The following is a 23,705-nucleotide window of genomic DNA, read 5'->3' as shown; positions in this document are numbered from 1 at the left end:
ACGCAGCAGGCTTCAGCGTGCGGAACGATGTTTGAGCTTACGATCGGCTCTCCTGCTGACTGTTCTCTTGCCCAAGCAACAAACAACTGGTATACATTATTTGCTGTGCATTTTCCGGCAGTGCGGTGATTTTCTCGTGCTCCCAGGCAAGTCGGAGTAAAAGCATGCCATTCGCGGGCCTCCCGCCGTCTTTCTGGACCCGTATGCTACCCCAGTGCGGCCTTACGAGCGGCAATACGGTGGTTTTCTGGTGTTGGCCAGGCAAGCTGGAATGAACAAGCATTCGTAGCATGTAAAAAGTGCTGTCATTCGCGTGCCTCCCCTCGTCTTTCAGGACCGGTGTGGAACCCAGTGCAGCCTTACGAGCGGTAGGTTAGCTGGACCTTAAATGACGGGGCTTTGGTTCCCGCTAGAACGAACCGCAGTTTCAAAGTTCAAGATTATTTTAAAGCGGTCTCTTACCTTCTGTTCCTGATTTTCAAATAATCAAGTTGAGACATTTGAATAATGCAAAGCTGTCTGGCAATTTATGTGCCGTAATTATTGTTTAATTCCATGGTTGCAATAAATCATGCGTAGAAAATATTCGCTGTAATTCGTGAACATTCTTTGCGGATTCTAACGGGCCGCTCTATAGGGTGTTGCACAATTAGAGGCGCGATGTAGAATGCTCCTCCCAGCTAAACGACGGAATCCTTGCAGTTCAAATTTCGCACAAAAATCACATTTTGTCGCTAGTATTTTTTAATACTAAATTTGTTTGGCGTACTTGCCTGATTCGATCAGAAGAAGTAAAATATTCCCATCGCCTGCGGCGGCGGCGACGCCAGACAAACCGCTGCCCCGGCGATGGGACTGGTGGCGCCACCTCATGCTGCTTACAACAACTTTGTAGCAGGAAAAGAGGGGGCGAACGTTTCTGGCAGAAGGTTTGAGGCAGGCGATGGGAATATTTTACTTCTTCTGATCGAATCAGGCAAGTACCCCAAACAAATTTAGTATTAAAAAATACTAGCGACAAAATGTGATTTCTGTGCGAAACTTGAACTGCAAGGATTCCGCGGTTTAGCTGGGAGAAGCATTCTACATCGCGCCTCTAATTCTGCAACGCGCTGTATATTTGAGAGCGCTCTAAAACGCCCGCTCCTATTGGTCGCCGTCGCTATCTTGAAAAGTTGCGTCACGGGATGCTGCGATTGCGTCGCGGAGGCGAAACAACAGATAACGTCGCGTACCTAATTATGCCCGTGGTTTTAGACTATTTTTGTAGAGCGCGATAAGATGGTCTAAAACGTTTTAGAGCGAAAATGGCGGCGGTGTGAGTGGTGGCTGCGACGCTGAAGCGGCAACGCCGGCACGAGCAACGACGAAGGGCGGTGTGTGAGAATGCGTTCTACTTGTTCGGAGAGTTGTTCCGACGCCTATTTCGGCTTGAAAATGCGAAAGTGGAATGGCGGTGCGACGAATGCGCCGATGAACTGTGATGAAGCTCGCAGCGACCGCTCTTGACGGTGCGGCTGTCATGCGTGCTCCGATCTTTTTTTTTCTTTTTTTGCCTCCGGAGGATTTCGTCTTCGCAGGTAGTCGGCCTCTCATAACTGACGGTGAGCAAGTGCGTGCGTCAAATGGCTGAACTCAACTACTGCAAAGTTGGCGCTGAAGGGTGGTTGGGCTCCGCAGTGAGCCCAAAGCAAAAGGCAGAGGCGAAGGCGACATACAGTGCAAAACGAATGAAAACGAACGAGGTTGGTAGTGTACGCTCAACCGCGTTGCTTTTCCTCGTGCTCTTTCTAACTGAAGCATTTGTGTGTGAGACGTTCGTGTGGACATAAAAGTTTATTTTGCCTGTGCTCCGCGATCGATCTTGCTTTTGTTTCTGTTTCCTAAAGAAAAATAAACAATGCCCCGATTACACTGCTTTCGATATGATGTCTCCGCGCATTTAGGATCATCACACAGTACCTTGACATCAGACGATGCGCAAAAGCCGGCACTAACCGTGGAATCAGCTGTTTTACTGAAAGTCGCCATTTTTACGGTTTGTTTACCTCTGTCAGCGCGCCCTCGCGGCAAAGAAGCTACCCACGAGAGCGTTTATTTGCAAAACTGTAGCTGCTTCTTGATTGTTTTTTGATGACATTAAACTTTAAATGCGGCTTCATGAAAATATAAAGCTTTAGTTAATTTATTTACACGCTATATCTATAAAAATGTTAGCAAACGGTTCCTTGACGTGCGAAGAAACCTGTTGCTGTGAAAATAAGCGGCCCGGGGCGGCATCCTGGCGATCATTGGTTGATTCCGATTTTCGTCACGCGATGACGTCTCGCCGAGACGTCACGGCGTCATTTTGACGTCACGCTCTGTAACTTTAGAGCGAGTCACATGGAGTATTTTTTGTGGACTTTTAGAAGTCAGTAAACCCTTTCTGCAATAGTATTTTGTAAACGTTTCTGAATAAACATCGCTGAGAGGTCTTTGGAAAATATCTAATTGACGTCTCCGAAGGAACATATCTGAGACGTGTTTGAGAAGGCGTCTTAGTATAGACGTGGTAAAGAAGTTTTTCAGGAAACTTTTTTCATTGACATCTGTGAGACGTTTTGTTCTAGATCAAGATGGTTGTAGCCTTCCAGAGCTGTTTAAAGAAGTTTATTAGACGTTATGTGTTTCGTGATGGGTTCCGCTCCGCGCTGCGGGTCGCCGATGATAACCTCACAGTACCACCATGCACCAGCATCCTCTCCAGAGTCAGCCGAAGGGTGGCCGTTCCTGGCCCTGCGGGACTGGTAAGTCAACACCGTTTATGGCGGGGGCTATCCTGCCACCAAATTTTTATCAGTTGTAAGCCGTCATTGCACCCGCCACCGCTTCGGTGGTGGACGACAGCTGTTTCCGGCGCGTGTCTTTCTCTCCTTCTTTCTCTTCTCTACTTTCTCTCTTCTGTCCGCACTAGGCAGCTGAGGTGGCTTAGCTACAGAGGCAGTAGCAGGCCCGTGCATTTTCTTTTCCTTCTTCCTACAGCCACAACATCCTCTTCAGAGTTACCTGCGACAAGCCACATCATGGCCTTCGAGTTATTGAGCCCAATGTCTCCCTCTCACTTGCCTTGGGGGTTTCTGCGAAAAGAGGTCTTTGTTTCCTTCGTGGCGGTGAGACGGATGTGATTGTCACCAATTTCTCCAATGAACATCGACATCTGTTCCATGGCACTATCATTGCTTACGTCGACCATCTCCAGGAAGTTGCAGAATGTTTTGCTTCCGAGGAAGCTACGCCTAGCTCTGAACTGGATGCCGTACACGTTGTCGACATCAATTCTAGCCTTTCCTCCGCTGAAAAGAGGCAACTGCAGGATCTATTGCTGAAGTTTCATGCGTGCTTCGCATCGTCTAAAGTGCAGCAAACGTCCGGATCATTAAACAGCGGATTATCACGCATAAATACACTCGCCCAACCATCAGCAGCCCTATCGTGTGTCTCCTCGGGTGAGAGAGATGCTATCCAACAGCAAGTAAAGGAGATGCTTGCCAATGGCGTCATTCAGCCTTCAGGCAGCCCATGGTCATCTCATAGCTGTCATCGTCGTCAGAAAGACTGAACTCTGCGTTTCTGCGCTGACTACCGGAAGCTTAACGGTATGACAAAGAAGGATGTCTATCCGCTGCTAAGGATCGACGACTCTCTCGACCGACTTCGCCGAGCTAAGTACTTCTCCTCGATTGACCTCAGGAGTGGTTATTGGCAAATCGAAGTTGATGAGAGGGACCATGAGAAAACTGCCTTCGTGACGCCAGATGGGCTCTATGAATTCCGCGTCCTCGCATTCGAGCTCTGCTGCCCTCCTGCCACCTTCCAGCGGATGATCAACACTGCTCACAGGTCTGAAGTGGCAGACACGCCTTGTTTATCCCGACGACGTGATAAGCTTTTCGCCAACATTCACGGAACACCTACGCCGCCTGAGAACTGTTCTCGAAGCTGTTCGGTCTGCCAGCCTCTTTCTCTCAAGCCTAAAAAGTGCCACTTCGAGTTCACCGAATTGAAGTTTCTTGGACACATCGTGAGTGCTGATGGCATTCGAGCTGACCCTAAGAAATTTGCTGCCATTGCTGCCTTTCTCGTCCCCATCCACAAAAAGCAGTCCGACGGTTTTTGGGGCTGTGCTCCTATTATCGCCGCTTCATTAAAAACTTTGCACAGATGGCCAGCCCTCTGACACTCCTCCTGGGGCGCTGAGCAGCAAATGGCTTTCGACGAGTTATGATGCCAGCTCCAGTCACCCCCGATCCTGGCACATTTAGACGACGAGGCCGACACGGACACACAGATGAAAACAATGTCGGCCATTGTGCTGTTCTAGTTAAGCACCAAGACGGAGTCGACGAAGTAATTGCCTACGCCAGCCATGCATTTTCCCGTGCTGAGTCCAACTATACCACCACTGATAATGAACGTTTGGCGGTAGTATGGCCTGGCCTATGTAGGCCTCCCCACAGGTAAACGGGTAAATCGGCAAATAGCCACGAGGGTTTCAGGAGAAAACCAAGCAAGATGCCTACTTGATGGTGTGGACGCGCCGCTGAAAACCGCCGGGACGACCACGGGTCGATCCAAGGATGGGTGGGGGAAGGTTGTGTCCTTCTTCCAGCACAATAAGTTACGACTGCTTCAGTCGGACAAAGGAGGCTTCGTGGTGTTGACTGAAGAGGAATACCACAGGAGAGCGCAAGATGCGATCGCCAAGAATTTCAAGGAAGTCCAGCGCCACTAGAGTGAAGTGCAAAGCGGTTCCTTTGTGCAAAGACTTGGGCCTCGACATGTTAGCAAATGCTATTGTTAGTACTAGGTGCAATGACCTTTCAGTGTTTTTTACGGCTAAGACACATAAACTGAATGTGCCTTTTAGGTCAGTTGTTAGTGAAAATGGTATTTGGCAGCATGTACTTAGCAAGTACCTTCAGAAGCATTTAAATTCTCTGCAGATTCAAGACCCCTTTATAACGAGGCATTCGAATGAGGTGGTGAGCTTTCTCGAGGGTAATGCGTTGATTGGCTATGTATTTTCTGTAGACGTGGAAGATTTATTTTATTCAGTGCCTCATGACACTCTGTTTGTTGCTGTGAGAGATACTATTGAATAAAGTGGGGTTGTAGAATTTCAGAACTCTAGTGGTCTAACAGTGGATAATTTTATACGTGTGCTTGAGTTTTATCTTGGTGTTACGTTTATCTTTTTTGAGAACAGATTTTATCGCCAGAAACAAGGGATATGCATTGGTTCGTGTGTTGCTCCGGTTCTTTGTAATGTGTTTTTAGCTCTTATTGACCGCGCCCTTGAGCAGATTTTTAATGGGAAAGGTGTGCTAAAGGTATTTCGGTACGTGGATGATTTTCTGATTATTCTTAACAAACTACCAAACTCGACATACACTGACGCGGTGGGTGGTATTTTGGACAACTTTCGGCAGAATGGGCGAGGTCTGGTGTTCACTCAAAACATCCTTCGCTGGGCTCATTGCTGTTTTTAGATATTACCATTGCTTTAGGGAATGGTCATGTTTGTTGGTTGTACACTCCGCGGGCACAGAAAAGCCAATGCTTGGGGCCTGCTCTCACCAAGCCCTGCCCGCATGCTGTGTAGTCTAATTTTAATAGGCAAATACACCGGTTGCTGTCTGCTGGTTACCCCTGCGCGGTCATTATATGTCAGTGACGGAAGCTCTGCTTCGGAAAACTAAGCGAGCCATGTATGGGAAGAAGATTGCTCTGGAGAGAAATACGGCTAAACCTGTTGTGGTACCGTACATGCATAAGGTTGCCCACCACGTGAAGAAAGTGGCGAACAGACATGGCGTGCCGGTGGTGCTCTCAGCTCCGAAGAAGATGGCGGAGCAGTGCTCACGCATTTCGAGTGTTGGAAAACCGAGCGGTTGTACGAAGAAACATGCTAAGCGGTATGTCGAATGCTACATGGGGGTCATATCCCAAGCAGACATGGCCAACTGCCAACTGCTTGCCAATGGTTGACACCAGGTTGGGGACTGATCGCTGGCCTATTTTGTTGGCCAGCGAAGGTAGGGAAAAGCTTGAAGTGTGGTTGGCTGCCGACTATGTCGGTTTGCAATTGGCAAGGTAAGTTGGCCCAACGTTTTGCGAATACCAATAGCCTATCCTCTTTTTATGCACGTCGAAATGCGATGTTTAGCCAACCTCTTTACGGCGTTGTTGGCCAAGCTGAACCAGCGCAATCAGTGTATAAAATGTAGCCGAGGTTTCGTAAAAGAATAAATTAATTTTCTTAGTATCATGTGCACAAAAACTGAAACTTAACTACTGTAGCAGCAGACACTAATAAAGATGCATATTTTCCGAGCATAATGATTACTTCTCTACGACGCCAAAGCAAGTGCTAAACTGCGGGCAACTGCCGGCAGCCGGTTTCCCCACGCGTGACCACTTTCCCGCCTTTTCTTCAGGCGTCAAGCGCCTAGGCTCGCGGCGTGCCGGTCTTGCTCAGCGGAATACTTCTGTCAAGGCAAGTATATTTCTTTTTGTCTGATCTGTTATCGAGACGGGGCTTGAGAAGCCTGTTGGCGCAAAAGGTGAAACGCATGAGAATTGAAAACAGATGGAGCACCATTTTTGTACATGTATAGTTTCGTGCTGCTATTATATGTATTGAGCGGTCGAAGGCTTCTCGTTGTCTCACTTGCTGTAAAAAGCGTTTATCTTTACTCGTGGCCAAGGCATCGAGCTTGATCTCTCCGCGGCGTGGTCGTATATCACTCGCGATGTAGCGTGCTCTATACATGTCGCGCTGAGAGTTAGGGAGTGCGTTGAAAACGCATTTTTTTTTTCTGCTGTGTGTGCACAAGCGTGTTGCGTGGTGCTGCATACAGTACACTAGCTGTGTGTGAGACCCCACTTTTCTTCTCTGTGCAAGTCAGCGTTATATATTTGCGTTATTTATCGTACCGCGCAGCCGCGCATATCACAAATGCTCCTTGCGCTGTGAATTGGAGATTACAAAATTAGCGGACACTTATAAGCACCGCCATTAAGGGTATGACGCGATAGCGTTTCACACAAAAAGATTACGTTTTTCCCTTTTCTAATTTTGTATTCTTTACTCCCTTACTTTCTTTTTTTTTTGTGCACCAATACTTCGCATCAGCAGACATATCAGTTTTTCATACTGATGAATTTGACACCTTTGAACGCATTTTGTATTTTAAATTATTGCAATTAGTTAATTGAACAATTATACACTGTAGATTTCCTAATTAGCATCAGCAAGCATTGGCTTTTTATTCAGAGCATTTTGACTCATTTGAACCCCTCATATCTAGTTTCTCATTTTTTTTTCAACTGTTGCACTTCTTTGGTCTATTACACTCTAATCTGTCTTAATTCGTATCATGCATTGCCTTTTCGTTCTGAGCATTTTAAAACCTTTAACCCCCCCCCCCTAATTTGCATTTGTTTGATTCCTAATTTGATTTCTAACTTTTCATTTGTTTGATTGATCAATTATTTACGATGATTTTATTAACTTGTCATAGCCTCACATACTCCAAATAATCATCGATCACTAGAACCACAAATTTCCGTGATACAATTTTGTATGCAGCCCTTGATTATATCTGACACGAGGTGCCAACAACTACTAATATGACGCAGACAGCCTTTTGGCCGAGCGAGATGTATAAGGTATCGCTTAAACTTCGTGGGCACCGGCAGTGCTAGTGAAACAGAGCACTAGAAGCAATTTCTGTGTAGTATTTGAGACATTGCAGCTGGACTGCCTTAGTTCTTGATTTAATTAAGGCCTGAAACTTTCAGTGTTTGCTGTTTTTAGTGGCCATATTCCTCATCTGCATTTATAGGGTTGCCCAATGCTGCCAAGCAAGGATTGCAGGCTGTTGTAACAGCTCAGTTTAGATATTTTCCTATTGATTTCATTTTTTTATGGAGTGACCAAAGCACAATGCTAACATGCATGGAATTATGGTAAATGCAGCAAGTGAGCAGTGCAAAATCTAGTGCAGGCCTGCTTTTACGTGGGTAGATTCTGCTGTATTGTAGAGAGTTTTCACTGACAAGACAAAAGTTTTACTCTCATTCAGTGCATGCAGTGTTCCCTCGATATTACATATCGAGTGCCTAACCAATGGAGGCACAAGTCATTCCCACCCTTCCATTCTCTTCCCCGTATTCTTGTTCATCTTGCTTACCCCGCACCTGATATCCCCCTCCTCCACTGCAGGCAATTCTATTGTTAAAAAAATACTTTGTCTACGTGCCTGCTGCATATAGCAATACAGATTTCACGCAGTAACGGTGGGCATATATAGGTCTATGGAGAGAGTGGAGAGTTTGCTGTATGCACGGTGCTGTATGTGAGACTTGTTCAGCTTCTGACGGAGTGTTCCGGTCTGTTTCAGGCTGTCACAGATTTCGCTCATTGTGGAAGGACAAGCATGACCAGGGGAAGTTTGTGGCATCATGGAGAAGATTTTAAAAGCAAAGCGTCGCCGAAAACTTAGATTAGCATCAAAAGCGGTTCTGCAGTGCTTGAATGAGGTTTCAGAAGCGGCTGCTTTGACAGATTCTCCAGAAACTGTTATTCCATCAATTCAAGAGTCTCTTTCAGAGCGTACCCCAGAACAAATGATTGAAGGCGAAGACTCTGATGCGGCATCAACTTTTCGAGATCATTTTGAGGATTCACTACCTGACCTTCAATCTGAGCATCATTCTGAGGGTTCATTACTAGATTTTGCAGAACTCACTGAGCCTATTCAAGGCCTCTTGCAACATTCTACACAGCATGAGAGTTTTCAAAGCCAGTTGGCAGCCTGGGCAGTCAAATACAACATCACAGGAGCAGCTATTGACTCTTTGCTAAAAATTTTGAGGCCTCATTTTCATAATCTTCCGCGCAGCTATAAAAGCCTGCTTTCCACTCCCCGCAATGTACCGGTTGTCAAAATGGGCGATGGGGAGCATGTGCACTTCGGAATTTTTGAGGGTCGTTCACAAACGATGGATACCTGGCCTCCTTTGAAAGATGTTACAGGCCTTTTCTTTTCTGTGAACATTGATGGTTTACCCTTGTTCAAAAGCAGTCACCAGCAGGTTTGGCCCATTCTTGTCCAACTGCACCATCCTACTAGTCAGCACCTTGATTCTGTGTTTGTAGTGGGTGTATTCTGTGGTTCGTCAAAACCACGCTCTCTCAATGACGTCCTCAACAAATTTCTCGAAGAGTTACAGCTTCTACTTTCAGATGGATTTTGTCACAAGGGTATGTTGCTCTCCTGAAAGCAATACTATGTGACGCACCGGCAAAGGCCTTTGTAAAAGCTACTAAGTTGTACTCAGGCTATTTGGGATGTGATAGATGTTGCCAAAAAGGAGTCTACATTGGTCGTATGACCTATCAAAGCTAATATAGTGCACTGCGGTCTGATGAGTCATTTGTAAACCAAGAGCAAAATGAACATCGTACAGGCATCATAACCCCTCACTGCAATTGGCATTCCAATGGTCACAGCATTTCCGTTAGACTATATGCACCTCGTTTGCCTTGGTGTGATGAAAAAACTGGTTGCTTATTGGGTGAAAGGTCCCCTGAAAGTGCGCATTGCATACAGCTCAGTTATGCATACATCACAAATCCTGAAACTGCTTGGCAGCCATGTGCCCAAGGCCTCTTCAGATGTTTGAGAGGTGGAAAGCCACAGAATTCAGACACTTTGTCTTGTACTCTGGCCCCGTTGTTTTGAAACAGGTGTTGCCACCAGTTTTGTATCATCACTTTCTGCTACTGCATGTTGGAATAGCGGTCATGTGCTGTCCTTCAATGAAAGGCTTTCTTGACTTTGCTGATGAAATGCTTCACAAGTTTGTTCAGCAGTGCAGAATCATCTATGGACCAGAATCTCTTGTCTATAATGTTCACTGTCTTGTACACTTGTGCCATGATGCTCTCGATTTGGCTGCCTTGATTCATTTAGCTGCTTTCCATTTGAGAATCATCTAAAGGATTTGAAATGTCTTGTCAGATCAGGTAATAAGCCTTTGCAGCAGTTGTACACCAGAATTGTTGAACAGCAGAACTCTAGAGTTAGCACTCCTTCAAATGCTGATGCTGTAGAGTTTGGGGTTATTTCATCCTCTATCCATTCTTCTGGTCCTGTTCTCTCCTATTGTGACTGGAATCAGTACCGTAAAGCTGCATGGAAAAATAGTTGCATCGGCACAAAGGCTACTGACAATTGCATATTGCTCACCAAAAACAGAGTGGTTCTAGTTTCGAACTTCCTTGCATCTGGATCCAGCACTGTCATCATTAGCAAATTGTGCAAAATTGAAGGACAGCTCTACACTCGCCCCTGCAGGTCATCGTTGCTGTCAATATTTGTTCTATCATCTTCTGCTGGTTGCTTTGAGACATTTTCATTTGCAGACATTGTTTGCAAAGGGCAGCTTTTGCCATACAAGAGGAAATAAGTTTTCTGCCGTTTGTTCCATCACTTTTAAGCTGGGAGCTGTCAATAGGCTGTATGTCCCGCTGCATTTTTTTTAATTAGTGTTTCATTTTTTAATCTGAAGTTTGCCAAGTATGTACTTTGACATTGAGTTGCTATTTGTTCAAGGAGTTCTGCAGTTGTTGGTTTTGAAATTTTGCAGGTTTCACATTGTGGAATTTGTAGAGGAGGGAAGCTCGTATGTCGTTCCTACAAACTGGGTCGAGGAAGCTGGGGCTGGAACAGTTTGTTTCTGGCCGCCAACAACGAAGAAAAATGAAGTTGACCGCATGGTACAGATTGGAGCAGATGTGGAGGATGGCTGGAAGCAGTACCCAGCAGTCTACCAAAACTAAGCAGCTTGTCATATAACTTCAGATATTTCATGACAAGAGGGGAACTGTGTGGAAGGATTAAATGTCATCTCCTGCATTTATTTTTCAGTGCTGCTTGTTGTCTGACGTTTAACTGCCTTGATGTTTTGTCCATTAAATTAATTTTTTTTCAGAACTAAAGTAATATTTGCTGTGAACTGATGTTTCAGCTAGTCACTGTTGGAAAATTTTAATATTAAGCAGCCAATTATATGCTTGATTGTACCTGTTTGTATTCTCGCCTAAAAGTGAAATCATTGCAGTTGAAAACAAAGCGGCATGCAATCCTTTGGAGTTTATGTGGCAAGAGTACTCTGCCCCTGCTCAGTTACTGTTGCAGTTCCTGCTCATAGAAGTAAGTTGGAACTAGTGGTGAGATAGGCAGAGTTTTGAAATGTCAGGTTGTAGGACTTAATTTTTCAAAGTTCCTTGAGCTTACGTGTCGCCTTAAAGGTTTTTGTTGTGTTGTCTTCAACTTTCAAATGACCTTCGTTTTTGAAACCAGGCACCTACATGCGAGCCAAGGAGTGTTTAGTGAACGCATTGGTTACATCTCATCTGGAGTCCGAAGACTCTGATGCTGCAAAAGAGTCAAGGAGGAGGCGAAAAAAAAAAGGATTTTCACTGATAGTGAGGATGATATGTCAAGCTCAAGTCTACATAGTTCCTTCATGCAGAGTGAGGTTTGACAGTTTGCTTCTTGTATACTTCAATATGTTTTGCATTTAACCTTAACATAGACACCTATTTCAGCCCTACGTCTTATACATCACAAGCTGCAGAAGTTTGAAATAGTTCCTGTCGCTTACTGGCGGGGATGCAAGGAAAGCAAGGAAAATAGCAGTCTTAGTAGTGAACTTTTTTTGGTGTTATTAATGGCTTGAAACAGGTTAAAAAAACTTGTATTCTTGCTGTTCTGCTAGAAAGTGAATGCTGGCACTTAGGTCTAATGTATGGGATTATCACATTGTGATTACATTGTTTGATGCACAAAGTTAACTGCCGTGCTAACTTCAAAGGAGGCAAAAATGTTACACGATTGACAACGAATGCATATGAAATTGGCATATAATGAACTTCCTCTTACTGTATCATCTGACATTTTGTTTTGCACGTGATTGTGTAATTGTTCTAACGCATATCAATTCAAGTGGTGCAAGTGGTCGACTCCACAGTGGTTTTGTCAGAAATGCTCTAGAAATATTTTGCCGAGAATTCATTCTGGAGATTTTTGGATGGAAACAGCATTCACTGAGTTTTGTATCTTTATATTAAATTAGACCCACTCTCTTTTGTAATGCCATTGGTTGTGAATAGTCCATTGTTTAAGGAAAGCTCCCAATTAAGTCGCAGTAGGTTTGTAATAGGGAAGTAATCATTGGCATTCATATAATTGCATATAGCTACGAAAGAAAGCTTGTAGCTATGGATATGCTTGGGACGATGCTATTGAGTAATTGCTGCCCCATGAAAAATCTACTCCACCTTACAGTGCACCAAAGACCATTCTAGCTCACTTTGAATTGTTGATCAATTCATTCTTGCCCCACCAAATGATAGCTGTCTAAATTTAGATAATTTATCGATGAGGTGGTGGTCCCAGGTTGAAATGCCAGGCCAGGATGCATTTTTCTTCAGTTACAAACTTATATTGCATATAGCTGCGCTTGGCGTGAATGGCAGTGGGTAATTACTCTCCTATCATTGACTCTGAATGTTCAGTATGGATTATGTTCATGCAATTATTTCATTGTAACACACATGTAGCTCAGCTGTGTACATTTTATGGATTTTGCAGGTGAAAGCCCATTCATACTAGTTGAAAGCGATAGAGATGAACCTCGGTACAATAATGGGAAAGAGCAGATGCGGCAGCACCACAAACCTGGTAAATAAATGGCTTGCTTCAATGTGCAGCTTCACCCAGAGCAAGCGGTGTTAATCAGTATTTGAAAAGTTGCCTTACTTAAGGAGACATTTTTGTGTGTTACAGGTGCACAAAAGCAAACTGTGCAGCAAGCCTCACAACCATCTGGCTCAGCCCCAAGGGATGCACAGAAAAGGCTAAATACCTCCCACACTCGAAAGCATGACTCGTGCGCTAGATTTTATTCACACCAATTCAGCAAAACCTCCACGAAATGGGCACTCCTCCGGTAGTGCCCATTTCGCCCTTAAGTCTGTGTTCATATTAAAATGCACTGTTACTGCTGTTTAATTCGAAAATAGTTTCATTTGCATTGATACTGATGCAGGGTTTTAAATGTGGAGTACCTTACAACAGTAGTAAGAGTAGCCCAAAGCAGTAGATTGGTTCGTGTTGAGCGTATTTGTCATAATATGAAGCTGTGACACGAGGTGTGCTCTAATGTACACGTGCGCTTACTCATTTTCGTATATTGCAAAATGGCCTGATTGTTTTTTTTTTCAGATATAATAATTTGCTAAAACATTTCTACATGTGTTTAAAGGCTGAAAACATGCAGCCCTCCTTAATGTGGCAGGTATAAAATTATTTGTTATTTTTCGAGCTAAAACACTGCAAGAACCGATGAGAACTTATAAAAGCTTTATATTTTATAGAAGAACTAGTTTTTCTGTTGTCACATATTTCTTCTGCCTTCATATGTGCAGTACCTTTTCTTTGTGGTGAATACAATAAATGATATTTCAAGTTTAAGAACTAGGTCTAGCTTCAGCAGAGCAATCTCAAGTGACTGGTACGTGATATGTATATAAACCTGACTGTGCTATGCTCCAGTCGTTTTTGGATGGTCTGCTAATGCCAAGAAACATATTGGGTTGCTTGACTTGTAAAAAATCTTTTTCTTTCTTTTAGCAGCACTGTGGAGTTCTGATATGTATATTCTTAGGCTTCCTCAATTAGAGCCTATTACAAATGTTTATAATGTGCTGAATGCTGAGAAAGACACTACCTCATCTAATAATTGTAGGAAGTGCTGCTTACGTGCTTTTATTTTTATTGTTTACAGATTCAGTAGAGCCTCCTCCAGCGGATGTGCACAAATCTATTAAAGAGTTATCTGAACGTCTTGTCGGTAAGAGTGCATTCTGGATTCATGGTTCATTACTAAACTTTGAATTTGCAGGGCTTTTGCTCGCACAGGAATCATGAGCACTGTATTTTATATGGCCTTTTTTCCCTTTAGTGTTTTTAGAGATTTGCAATTCAATACAGCTGATGGGAGTCATAACAGATCAGTTAGCAGCTGTGAGTGTGCATGAAAGCTCGTCAACTTTTTAACATCACTCCTTGAATCAAGTTCTCTTACTTCTGGACATTGTTTGCATTTGTGTGAGGCATCAGCCACTAAAAATCCTATAATCTTGCATGTTTCTCCCGAATTGCTGCTTACCATTCAACGGTTGATGCTTGCATGCATGAATTATTTATATAAAAAAGGGATAATGCTACAATTGTGTTGGATATTTTTTTTTACGGACAAGTAAAAATTGCAGAAAACATCAATACACCAATTTCAGGTTAGTTGCTAAGACATACTATGTATACTTTGATTTCATGGTGTTCCAAGTTGGATATACACATGTAGCTGCAGTTAATGCAAATGTAGCGCATTGTCTGAACTGGTTAATTATGGTTCCACCATAACGTGAGTACACATGGAGCGAGTTGGTGAAATGATTATGCTTTGCTTGCTTGTTATATCAAAAGATATGCCACAGCTATTACTATTGTGAGAGATTGGGGTGGCATAGTCACTTAGGGCATCAGGATCTTTTACCAAAAGAATAATTACTGAAGGTTTGAGCACAGAAGAATGACTGAATCAGGGTCTCATTATACTGGAGCAGAAAGAAGCACTAGGGTAAATTTTTTTTCTTGTTCTCAGTCATATGTAAATATAATAGCACACACCAGGCATTTTTTGAAATTTTGCTCGTGGCTGGTGCACCCTGTAGAATTAATGTACATTGCTGTTTTTATTTCAGCCTTTGAGAAGGTTTTCCAAAACCAGATAATCATCTTGTCTGAGCTCAAGAGTATGCGGGCAGCAATGCGGTCATCTGGATCAGGAGGGGCAGCGATGATCAGGCTGCCAGAGGACTGTCCAGTGCTTCCAGCATCCTGTGCTGAGGACGTGCTCGCACTAGATGAATACCTTTCATCGTCAGAAAACTCGGACAGACTGGTAAGATTTATTTTTCAAGCCATAAAGCCTAAATGCCGCTTGCCATACACTGTGGTGATGTGGCTAAACATACCATTTCGAAACTGCAGCATGCATCACTGGCCTTTTAGTTTTATTTCGGAATGGCATCACGCTATTCTACTTGCTACTCATATTTTTCTCTTGCGTCCGCATGCTGCCTCCACTTTTCAATTTGGCTGAAACATTGAGTTATGAGGACGCATCACTGGACAGGTCACAGTCTGTATGGTGTAGTATCTTGTAACCATAATGAGGCCATTTGTAACAAAGCACCACTGCTACTACTCTGCACTGCAAAAAGGCTCGAGGTAGCATTTTCAATTTTGGAGCAATTCTTGGGTGCTCCCTACAGTCTGTGCACTGTACAACAAAGCACTTGGCGAGTCCATGAAATACGGTCGTTTTAGCTTACCCTTCATCTCAAATCAATGTTCAGATGTTCAATAAATAAAATTGCTTAGGCAAATGGTTTTCAGAGTTTTACACAATTTGAACTTTTGGAAAATTCGAACAAATTTCTGAATGCCTAAATAAATATTGTTACGCCCTAGCGTCGCGACGGAGACGTTCTAGTCGGTTCAGTACGCTAGGTACACACGGCTAGCGGGAACGGCACAAGTGCCACCAGACAAAGGTCGAACGGGCGCGCACACTTCTTCTTCCTCTTCCTTCTTTCTTCCTCCGTGCTCTGTTTTAGAACAAGTCCGTAACACTTCCCCCGTCGCAGGCGAAGCCCTCCGGGCGAGTCAATCGTCAGCACGAGGATGACAGGGTTTCAGACGCGCGACGTGGGCAAGCTCAGTCCGTGAAGAACGTCGGCCACTTTTTGTAAGGCGCGCAATCCGACAGGTGAGTTCACTAATTGCCTCGAGGATAACATAGGGACCGATATAATGCGCGAGCAGTTTCTGACTTAAGCCACGCTTCCTTAGTGGACGCCAAAGCCAGACCATATCTCCAGGGAGGTAGGTGACGTGGCGATGGTGGTCGTCGTAGCGGGATTTCGAGCGCTTTTGTGAGGCGAGAGTTCTCAGGCGGGCTATCCGGCGGGCTTCTTCAGCCCGGCACAGGATCTCAGCAATCTCAGGTTCGTCATCTGTGGAGAACGGGAGGATGGTGTCGAGGATGTGTCGAGGAGACCGGGCATAGAGGAGAAAGAATGGACTGTAACTTGTTGTTTCCTGTTGGGCGGTGTTGTATGCGTATGTTATAAATGGTAGCACAGTGTCCCAGTCCTTGTGGTCGGCGGCAACGTACATTGAAAGCATGTTGGTGAGTGTCCGGTTGGTTCGCTCGGTCAACCCATTTGTTTGCGGATGATACGAGGTAGAATGTCGGAAATGCGTTTGGCACAAACGAAGGAGTTCTTCGACAACATCAGCGGTGAACTGACGCCCTCGGTCGCTGATCAACACTCGGGGAGGCCCATGGCGCAGTATAACAAAGTGCAGCAGGAAGAGGGAGACTTGGTGTGCAGTAGCCGATGGAAGGGCTGCCGTCTCACAGTAACGAGTGTGGTAATCAGTGCAGATGACGATCCAGCGGTTGCAAGAATGAGACTTGGGAAAAGGTCCCAAGAGGTCTACCCCGACTTTCTCAAAAGGGGATCTTGGAGGCATCACCGGATGAAGAAGACCAGGAAGAGTGCCGGCGGGGCGTTTGTGACTCGCACATTGAGCACAGCTAGCTACATACTTCTCAGTGGTTTCACGCATCCGGGGCCAGTAGAAACGTTCTTGGATGCGATAGAGCGTCCGCGCAGATCCCAGGTGTCCCGAAGTGGGGTCGTCGTGCATAACGCGCAAAACAGAGGAGCGTAGGCTGACGGGCACCACCAGAAGGTAGCGGAGACCAGTGGGAGAATAGTCCTTTTTGTACAAAAGACCACTCCGTATACAATAGGGAGTGGAAGCTGTAGGGTCCCTTGCAGCGGTAAAGAATGGTTGGAGATTCTCATCTTTCCTCTGCTCAGTGCGGAATGTACGGGTATCGGGGAATGGAGGTAAAACCGCAGCGATGTAATGATCAAAATTGTCGGCGTCACATTCCGTTGTGGGAAGCGGTAAACGTGAGAGACAGTCCGCGTCAGCGTGGCGGCGTCCACTCTTGTACGAAACTGTATAATCAAACTCTTGTAAACGAATTGCCCACCGTGCAAGACGGCCAGATGGGTCACGGAGGTTTATCAGCCAGCACAGGGAATGATGATCAGTGACCACTGTGAAGGGCCGCCCGTATAGATAACAGCGAAATCGCTGAACGGCGAAAACTACCGCGAGGCATTCTTGCTCAGTGATTGTGTAATTTCGTTCAGGTTTGCTTAAGGAACGACTGGCGTAAGCAATAACGTGTTCCTTGTCGCCGTAACGCTGAATCAGCACAGCACCAATGCCAACACCACTGGCGTCCGTGTGCAGTTCCGTTGGAGCAGAAGGGTTGAAATGCCGGAGAATCGGATGTGACGTTAGTAAAAACTTGAGCTGGCAAAAAGAAGAGTCACACTCTGATGTCCACTCGAAGGGAGCGTCTTTGTGAAGAAGGCACGTAAGCGGGTTAGCAATGTCAGCAAAACGGGGAATGAAGCGGCGGAAATATGAGCACAGTCCTAGGAAACTTCGGAGTTCCTTCACGTTCTGAGGCGTTGGAAACGATGCAACGGCCGCAGTCTTTTGAGGGTCAGGTCTGACGCCTTCACGATCGACGAGGTGTCCTAGTACCAAAATCTGGCGCTCACCGAAGCGACACTTCTTCGAATTAAGTACTAGACCGGCGTTGTTGAAGCAGTCAAGCACGAGAGCGAGGCGTTCGTTGTGCTCTTCGAATGTCCGGCCAAAAATGACGACATCATCGAGGTAGCACATACATATTTGCCATTTTAGTCCCCGTAGGATAGAATCCATAAATCTCTCAAAAGTTGCAGGAGCATTGCAGAGCCCGAAAGGCATTACATTAAATTCAAACAGGCCGTCGGGTGTGATAAATGCCGTTTTTCCTTGTCGTCAGGGTGCATAGGGATCTGCCAATATCCCGATCGCAGATCGACGGATGAAAAATATGATGCCGAGAACAGACAATCTATGGCGTCATCGATCCGCGGAAGGGGATACACATCCTTCTTTGTTGCAGCATTCAAACGGCGATAGTCGACGCAAAAGCGAAATGTGCCATCTTTCTTCTTCACCAGAATTACAGGGCCGGCCCAGGGACTGCATGACTCTTGAATAACACCCTTTTCCAGCATATCCCGAACCTGCTCACTGATGACCTGGCGTTCTGTTGGTGACACTCTGTACGGCTTCTGTCGAATTGGGTGTGAGTAGCCTGTGTCAATGCGATGCCGGGTACGTGTCACGGGAATGCACCGTGAGCCGCTAGGCTCGGAAAAATCAAATATGGAAGAATACTTGACCAGTAAGGCCTCCAAAGCGTCACGCTGGTCCCTGGTTAGAGAGCGGCTGATCATCCGATGTAGTTGCGAGTCAGGGGCTGGAGCGGCAGCACTTTCGCCGGGTGCATCAGTAACCAAAGCCACCGACGGGGCGTCGTCTTGGCTACAGGTCGCAATCTTCATATTCACAGGCAACACTACTGGTTGCGAAGAACAATTAATGGCCCACAGCCGTGAGCAGCCCTTGACCACCGACAGTAGGCAATGAGGAACCAGAATGTATTTCTTTGCACAGTTAGAATGAAGCGGTGCCACTGTAGCGTCGAAGGTGTCGGAAGCACGGCTGGGGCACAAAACTGGGACGCACACCATAGACAAGGCTGGCACATTGGTATCCTCTGTTACACAGAACACATCTTCACGGACATGCGGCTTCTCTAAGAGTCCAGAAGGAAGGGAACCATCAACGCAGAGTTCCCCAGAGCGGCAGTCGACCGTAGCGCCACACATTCTCAAAAAGTCAATACCTAGAATTATGTCATGTGTGCATCGCGAAAGCACTGCAAACTCCGCTGCGAATACCGTTCCACCCAGGGACACCGAAGCACTACACATTCCCAGGGGACACAACACCTCACCACCCGCGCCATGAAAATTCACATTTCTGTCCCAAACAAACATAACTTTGCGTCCTAACCGCTTCTTAAACGATAAACTCATTATTGAAATGGTTGCCCCGGTATCCACTAAAGCCATTGTCGCCACACCATCCACAAGCACATAGACCGTGTTCTTTAACATAACAACAGATGGAGGAATTTCTTCAGGCAGCGCACAGTCTCCAGCGGCCTGACCTCCAGCAGCCGCGCTGACTAGTTTTCCGGCAAAGGCGATGCCGACCGCCTTCGTGGTCGTGGTGACGGAAAGCGGCGCGCAGAAGAGGCAGGTGGTGGTGAGACACTTCGTTCGGAAGCAGGAGAGTTGTTGCGCGGTCCATTGGTCTGGGGATATTCATACGAAGATGGGGGCCATTGCCAATTAGAGTCGTAGAAACGGTTACGTGGCGGAGCATTTTGGACGGGCCGATCGTAACGGGTGAGTGGGCGGCTGCGGCAGTATCGAGCTATGTGCCCCTCAATGCCGCAGCGTCGGCACACGGGGGCTGTGCGACGAAAAACTTGTTCCCTGGAGGGCTCCGAGGAGACAGGGTGCATTGGGTAGCGAAACTCATCTTCAGGTTTTCGGGTTGGACGCCGGAAATAGCGAGCAGGTGGTGGTTGAGGATGGTACTCATAGTGCTGATCATAGGGCGACAAGAAGTTAGTAGGGCGCGAGTCGTAGCGAGGCGGGTGACCAGGGCTATCGAACCTTGGCGTCGGGCTGTTGGAGTAAGCGTCCGCCTGTGCCGTATTGATAGAATTCACAACGGGCATCGACGGGAGCAAGGAGGGAGGCCCTCGAGAGCCGACAACGTCAGAGGGCAAAGATGATGGAGACCGTACAGGGGGCTCAAACCGCTGCAGTTCCTCATGAACTATTTGCCGGATCGTCGACGACAAGTCCACGAAGTTGTCTTCAATGCTCGCCACAGATGGAACGTTGGCGAGCCGCCCAAATTTTGGCGTTATGCGACGAGTCTTCAATGTCTCGAATGTGCGAACATGCCGTATGACATCACAGACGGCGTTCAGGTCACCTTTGGCAATTAGAAAATTATAAACATCATCTGCGATGCCCTTCAGAAGATGTCCTACTTTATCTTCCTCGGTCATATTAGCGCTTGCAGTTTTACATAGCTTCAGGACCTCCTCTATGTAAGTTGTGCATGTTTCCCCAGGTAGCTGAGCTCTGTGCGTAAGTGTGTGTTCAGCTCGCTTCCTTCGTGCAAGACAGTCACCGAAGCACTGCCGCAATTCAGTAACAAAACGGTCCCAGGTGGTAAGAGAGTCTTCGTGGTTTTCGAACCAAACAAGAGCGGTATGGGTTAGGAAGAAAACCACGTTTGCGAGCTTAGCGGCGGCGTCCCATCGATTGTAGCGGCTCACCCGTTGGTAGTGGGTCAACCACTCGTCAACGTCCTCGCCTGCCGCTCCCGCGAAAGTCCGGGGCTCCCGATAGTGATGCGAAGAACTGTTCGCTGCACCCGCAGGCCGATCTTCAGCCTGGATCACCGCGTCACCACGGGCTGCTTGCGGGTCATTGGCCGATTGCATGGCACTGGTTTGCGGTTCGAGGCCCGCAAGGCGACGACTCCGGCGAGGCTCCAGTTGTGTCGGTGCTGTCTGTAGCGCCAGGGAGAAGCCGGGTAACGACCCGGCTTCTCCACCACAATGTTACGCCCTTAGCGTCGCGACGGAGACGTTCTAGTCGGTTCAGTACGCTAGGTACACACGGCTAGCGGGAACGGCACAAGTGCCACCAGACAAAGGTCGAACGGGCGCGCACACTTCTTCTTCCTCTTCCTTCTTTCTTCCTCCGTGCTCTGTTTTAGAACAAGTCCGTAACAATATTTTACTGCATTCAGAGTGTGGCTCCCCCTTCTTTTGTTAATTTGATTTCATGATTGTTTCTGAGATGCTACATTCTCCTTTTTCCTAATACAGTGCTTACTTGCCTGGCACATTTATGCTTTCAAAATGTTTCGTTTTTCACCATGGTGAGTTGCCATTGAACATCTCGCATTGGGGCAAGGCCTATGTAAACCTTGTTTAAAGGCCCTAGTGAGGCCTTGTACACAACGCCAACAATTTACAGTTGTGCTATATGATGGAGATCAGTCCAAAAAGAAAACCCGCATAGCTTTTTGTGCTGCAGTTTCTTCTTTTGAGACGTCTGCTGTGTTATTATTCCCTGAATACTGAAGCTTCTCCCCCCTCCCCCCCCCCCCCCGCAGTCCTCAAATGTCCACCCCTCATTTTCTGGTGATAACCCTGACAGTACCAAAGGGATTCTTTGCCAGGGTCATAATCACGTAATTCGATATTTTTGAGCAATGCATCCGCCATTCAAGACTAAACATGTTTTCGTATATTCCAGGTCAGCTACTTCTCGAAATATGGTGGCACGGACTTAGCTGACACCTTTCGCAGGCTGCTCCGCCAGCTGCTCTCCAAAGGTGCAGCAATCTAGTTCAGCTGGAGAGGAACAGGAGGAAGCAAGAATGCATTTGCCAACCTCAAGAATTTGAACGACATGATACTGGGTAGGTGCTGTGTTCTTTACCCTGAGCAAGTCATTCATATTGTCTTGATGTGCCTTAAAGGTCTTAATATGCAAGGCCTGCTGCCATACTACCTCAGTGGAAGCAGTGAAAATTAAATGATACTGATGCATGTTTGTGTAATATGAAACGGATAGAAGGAAGCCATGTGGTTTTTCTTAATTGGTTCATTAAAAGGCTATAGAAAAAGTAATTCTAATAATGACTTATTCCTTGGGCTGCTTGTACAAGAGAATAAGATAGAACAAAGTTTTATTGTTGTTAAAGTTTCTTGCTGAAGTATTTTTGTGGCTCTCTGCTTGTTTTTCATTCTTGCTAAAAGAAATGTGTACTCTTGAATTTTATGTTATTATATTAAGTATTTCTGTTTGTTGTGCAGGCTATGCAAGTGCTAACCATTCCAAAGAAGCGTCTCAGCAAGAAGTCAGTGCCGTAGCTAAGCGATGGCTGATAGGGGCTAACGACAGAGAAGGAGGCCGCACTGAAAGGAGGGGCAACACCTCGATGCGAAAGGAATCTAGTGCCCTAACGTGAACATGGGACCATGAACACTGAATTGCAAAGGCAAAAGACGCAACTCTTTTTTTTTATCATGTCAAAGGCCAAAAGCGCAGAATTTTTTTTGGTCTTGTCACAAAGGCCAAAAGTGCAGCTCTCTCTTTTTTTTGGTCTTGTTACAAATGCCAAAGGTGCAGCTTTCTTTTGGATCATGTCACGAAGGCCAAATGCGCAGCTTTTATTTTTGTCATGTTACAAAGTGCAGCTTTATTTTTTGATGATGTCACAATGGCCAAATGCACAGCTTTCTTTTTTTTTTGGTCATAATACAAAGGCCAAAAGTGTAGCTTTCTTTTTCTTGGTCATGTTACAAGGCTAAAGGCATAGCTTCCTCTCTTTTTTGGTCATGTTGCAAAGGCGAAAGGTGCAGCTTTTTTATCATGTCACAAAGGCCAAATGCACACCTTTATTTTTTTTTATCATACATAAGTTTTTATTTGCTGATGTTTTCATGCAACTTGCATGTCACATGCAGTAATCTTTTTAAAGTATTGAATGTCAAGTTTACGACGGTGCTCATTCTTTGATTTAGTTCATATTATACTTGTGTTTTACTGTGTTATTTTGTAGAGTTGAAAAAGTGGTGGGAAAGGTGCAATATCCAGTTTATTCATTTGTTTAGACATTTGTATAATGCACATTATTTTAACTGGAAACTAATGTGCTTTCTTATTTCTCCACTTCTGTGATAACATCTCACAAAATTTTATATCTGCTAATATATGTTTATTAATACTGTATCTGAACAATTTTATCTGTGCTTATTTCCCACCGAGAAAACGGCCGGTTAAGATCCAATAAATTGAACAAAGTTCTGTCGACCTTTGTTTAAGGTTATTGTTATGATAATGTCATAGTCTTTCATATGTAATGCATTACTATTTTATGCTTTGTTTTATAGCTATAGACATCATTTTAGTTGCATTTTTTTCAATGATACAGAATACATTCCTGTCCTGTGAGAGATGAAAAACTCACATAACTGTAATCATATTTTTTCTGTTATTTCATCTCTTGAAACAGGCTATAGCTTACACGTTCTAGTGAAACAAGACGATGTATCACTGGTTATATTGCAGTTTTTTCGTGTGTCACATATATGACGTAGACACTCCTTAAACATCAGTAAAACACTTAGCAGGGCGTTGTGCATTGATTCTAATATTTTAAGTGCAACAACAATGGCACACAGGAAGAGAGACACAGGACAAGTGCTACTTGCAACAATTTATTGAGGCACTCCTTGGTTCATGATGCGTAAAAAAGAGTGCAAGTTTTTAGATATGTTTTAGGTACTGTTTATCACCCATGTCCCTTCCTGTGCCTTCTTTGTGATCACACACATGATCATCACCTTTTGTTCCCTTTTTCTTTCCCCCACCCTCTAATGACGATATAAGCAGCTGTTTGTCTGCTTCAATAAATTGTTGCAAGTAG

At 45.4% G+C, this 23,705-nt stretch overlaps 1 long non-coding RNA gene and 1 pseudogene across 1 annotated transcript; both read left to right on the top strand.

Moving 5' to 3' along the window:
* Positions 1–11,489: 11,489 nt before the first annotated feature.
* LOC146171898 (uncharacterized) lies at positions 11,490–13,025 on the top strand. Its single transcript, XR_014702648.1, has 3 exons — positions 11,490–11,587; positions 12,708–12,797; positions 12,903–13,025. It is a non-coding gene; the product is annotated as an uncharacterized LOC146171898 (long non-coding RNA).
* A 1,526-nt stretch (positions 13,026–14,551) lies between these two features.
* Positions 14,552–22,244, top strand: LOC146171897 (uncharacterized; annotated as a pseudogene).
* The last annotated feature ends 1,461 nt before the right edge of the window (positions 22,245–23,705 follow it).

Source organism: Amblyomma maculatum, unplaced genomic scaffold (assembly GCF_055883805.1).
Source record: "Amblyomma maculatum isolate TAMU_Amacu unplaced genomic scaffold, ASM5588380v1 scaffold_15, whole genome shotgun sequence".
In the NCBI taxonomy this organism is placed as follows: Eukaryota; Metazoa; Arthropoda; class Arachnida; order Ixodida; family Ixodidae; genus Amblyomma; species Amblyomma maculatum.
This window is presented reverse-complemented; position numbering and strand designations above follow the sequence as displayed.